Here is a 4,413-nt window from a genome sequence, read left to right as displayed (position 1 = left end):
CGGAGCCAGCGTCCAGTCAGTATTTGACCCTCCATTCACTTCCAACTCTCAATCATACGTGAATAAAGTTTGCTCCATTGGATCTAAGGGCTATTTTAGAGCTACCTAGTGCTAGATTTAGCAAGTGTGCACCACACCTAACTCACTAGACTCACCTAGGTCAAGCTACCCGTCCATACCCCTTAATAGTATGGCCAAAGGAAAAACAAAGTCCTAAACTACTCTAAGTGTCTCTTCAACTCCAAACGACACTTAGAACTAGTCCATCCTTAACCTTATCGTCCATCCTTTGAAAACCAAAATAATTTCCATCGTAGGGGCATGACCACCATGATTGCCCAATCGATCTCCATTACCGTGACCTAACTTAATTGCCTCTACAAAACATACGTTAGTCACAGTAATCACGTATTGTCATTAATCTTTAAAATCCAACTAGGGGCCTAGATGCTTTCAATCTCCTCCTTTTTAGTGATTGATGACAATACCACCTCGAGTATGTGAAAGAGATGAGGTTTTTAACATGCTTGGTTCATATAAGCTTTTGGCAATAAGAACAAAAGTGTTAGGCAGGCTTATATGACCCAAGCCAACATGAAGTACTCAAAAGATATGAAATAAGCATGAGTACAAGTAATGAAGCTCATTCACATCGGAGTAAAATGTGGAAGCAAGAGCAAATGAGCTTAGCACAAATGATATGACATGTAAATAATTCAAAGTAAAGAACACACATGTCATATATCACGATTACGTAGATATCACTATCACATAAATAGTTTAATGCATAAAAGTAAACACACGACGAATGCATAATAGTGTATCACACATAAAAACCAAATATAATAGATAGTCTTAGTAAACTAAGCTCCCCCTAAGTCGCTCCCCTAAGTCTAGCATACTTGATCCCTCTCCCCCTTTGGCGTCAAACACTAAAACCTAAGGGTTGGTCAGTGGGGTTGCAGCAGATGAGTCGGGCGCTGAGGTACGAGGAGCAAGCTAGAACTGAGTGACATCATCATCTGAACCAGAGCTCTGAGCTGTCTGACCCTCTATAATTGAAAGCAACGTTGAAGCGGTCTGGGTTGGATCAACAACTAGAGCTGCTATAGACTATGCAGGTATAACTGGAGCAGCTGGCTCTAATGATGCCACTGACGAAGGGAGCATCTCTGTAGTCCCAGTAATAGGTGCAACTATAAAAGGACCTAGGACATGCAAATATGGCAGAGTAGGCTACCCTATCAACTCACTGAAAGATGTACCAAGGCTCCTGGACACTGTAGTCTCTAGCACTAGCAGCGAAGAAGTCTGAGCCGGTGTAAAGCCCATCTAGAGAGGTGTGAACTGCGGGGCTATCACGAGCGAAGCAAACCACTGGGACACCTACCCTATAGGTAAAGCAAACTATGCTGGTGGTTGTCCCTAACTCTGAAGCCCACTAGGCTATAATGCTGGAGTTATAGAAGTGGTGGTAGGCTGACCAAGCTGGGGTGAAGACTGTGGCGGTGGAACCCCAATAGTTGTCACTACATGCTGCATAAATCCAAGGAGCTGCTGCTGCATGAGGAGCTGCTGCTGATGCATGGCCTGCTACTGCTGCTGTATGGCTTGCTGTTGACGCTGAAACTCATCTTGTTAAGCCTGGAACTGTGCAAAGGTAGTGGCGGTCTCCTGAGCTTGGGGAGCTTGATCCTGCCTCATCCGCTCAAGTATGGTAAGTAGAGCAGGGTCAGTCTTGCGGTGTAGATGGAGCTGAACTGGAGCTACTAGCCTCATGATCATGTCATCGTGGAGGCATCTGAGGGATATCGCGGTAGTCCTCATCTGAGCTGTCACTAGGGTCGCTCTCGACCATCCCCTCCTGCTAAGTATCTAACTGCTCCTCCTCTATAGCTGCTAGCCCCTGATAGTATCATCCTATTAGGCTGTAGTCTCTGGCACCTCTGGATGATGGCACGACTGGCTAGGTGCAGTCGGTGTACTATGGCGGATCATCTAAGTCAGGTTATATGTAGGGAACACTATCGTAGCACCACTAAACTCAGCTAGCATCTCAGGCGGCCTCACTATAACTGCCCTGTGAATAAGAAACATGATCCAGTTGGCATAGGGCAACTATTGGTGACCTCTAAACCCCTCAGCAATAGTGTCCTCTATCTCTGATAGAAGAAGATTCCAAATATCAAACATTGTCTGCTACATCAGACTGTTCAGTAGCCACAACTATATGTGAGTCAAGCCCTCGCGATACCCCATCCTCGGAAGCAGTGTCCTCCTCATAATGGCATCAATCACTCTAGCAGTGGGAGTAAGATCACTGGGTGTCCTGCTAGACCCCTCACCGAATGGCTCTGTGAAGCAGTGGTGGACTAGATCAGTAGGGGGCACCATCCTGCCATGAGGACGTTAGGGGGCGTTGTCTATCCATAGCAAACCTCATGTAGCCAGACGGGTTGCTCCTGAAGCCTAAGTATCTCTCTAACCCTAGTGCTCGTCAGCCTATAATCTCTGCCACCGAATGCAAAGTGTATGAATTTGTGCTGTGGGTCAATCCAGAGAGAAGCATAGAACTGATGGACCTGAGATGGAACATACAATCATGTCTGTCCAAGTAAATCTATCAACCCTAGCAAGTAAGAAAGGTAGGGATGAATGTGCTCTCTAGCTGCTGCAACAATAGACTCTATGTTGCACACCCTCTGAGATCTAAAAATAGCTCCACTGTTAAGATATGCATTATAGAAGTCCTCCTGCAGTGGTGTGTAGAAGCCCTCTAAGCACGCTCATCTCGCCTCGGTGGAAACCACTGCTCAAACTCCACAAATTTGAGTTGTTGCACCTGCTTGGCCGTGGCGGCCCTCAGATCTAGATGAGTCATTGGAGGTGGACCCTGTGGTCTGGGCGGTGGACGAGAACCCCTCCTCTGTGTATCTGCCCTCGGTGTGACTGGAGCACGAGTACGACTAGAGGATGAAGCTATGGCTGAGGTGCCTGCTCTATCTCTTGGGCCTACTGTCCCTCCTAAGTCTGCTCGGCTACTTGTGGCTCCTGCTGTGACTCCCCCTATGGCTGACTCTCATCCAAGACAACTCGCCGTCCTACAACCATGACGGTCCTAGCTTTACCACCATGATAGCGCTCAACCTGCTCTAGTGCGGCCCTCGTAGATGGAGAGAGCTGATCTACAATAACTACACTACTATGAGCACCTCCTCTCTTGGCACGCTCTACGACCTCTGCAACTATGGCTGCTCTAGCTGTGTCTGCATCTGGATACTTCCACTTCTTTGTTGCAAGTTTCTTTATCGCCTTGCCTTTTGGGTCTATAGGCAAGCAAGGCGGGTGTCTCGGATCCTCATCACCAGGCCCACCTCCAACATTCTTAACACAAACCATCGGTTGGATCTTAAAAGAGCAACTGCTGCTGATAAGAAACAACTGCCAACTATCACTTTCAAGGCTAGGCCTCGATCTGTACTCGTGAGTTTGGCCCTGAGTTGACTAACAACAGCAAATAGGACCTCAACAGCACCAACTCTCTGCATGATAGAATAGAGGATATAAAGATAATCTTAATTATTCATCTAGAGACATGAAACCCTAAGAAAGCAAGCAATTAGGTACGAAATTGAATCGAGGGCTTGCTACCTAACGAACCAGCGATCCGATGAGAAGAGAAATGACATGCGGGGAACCACCGAATCAGCTAGGGTTAGGGTTGCAATGCGGCAAGAAAATGGCCATGAAGAAGTGAATCAGCGAGGAGAGCAACTTGGTAAGGGCACCGGCAAAGCTCTTGAAAATGCCGCTGATTAGGGTGATGCTAGGGCATGAGCACTCGGTGATAGGCGTAGCGGCGGCGCTGGATTGCGGCGAGCGTGGGTGTGGATGGCACAGTGGCGCATGGGCGGAAGTGGCATGGGAGCAGGGTGCGGTGGTGAGATGGTGGTGCTAGCGCAGGGAGGTGCAGTGCGGGCGTGGCGGCGCTAGGGCTGCAGAGCGGGAGCGGCGGCCCAAAGCAAAGGCGCGGCGCGGCGGCGGCGGTGGCGAGCACGAGCGGCTAGGGTGCAATGGAGGCTCTGCGGTGATGTCGACATATGTGGCTAGGTCAAAAACATCGATGTGGCAATTTATACTGGCCCCCAACGCGACGGGAAAGGAAACAGAGAAAAGAGATTGAGTCCCGCACGTTTTTAACTGACCAGACGCTCTGGTGGCAGCGACCGGACGCTCCGGTGGCAGTGACTGGACACTGCCACCCAGTGTCCGATCGATTCTAGAGAGGTCCAAATCCCCTGGAATCGTGACCGGATGGGTCAGGTGTACATCAACCGGACGCAGCCAGAGTCTAGTGCAAGATGTCCCCTTTGTCTTCGATCGACCGGACGCAGAGCCACCATCTGACCGAAT

This window comes from Miscanthus floridulus, chromosome 3 (genome assembly GCF_019320115.1).
Source record: "Miscanthus floridulus cultivar M001 chromosome 3, ASM1932011v1, whole genome shotgun sequence".
Taxonomy (NCBI): Eukaryota; Viridiplantae; Streptophyta; class Magnoliopsida; order Poales; family Poaceae; genus Miscanthus; species Miscanthus floridulus.
This window is presented reverse-complemented; position numbering follows the sequence as displayed.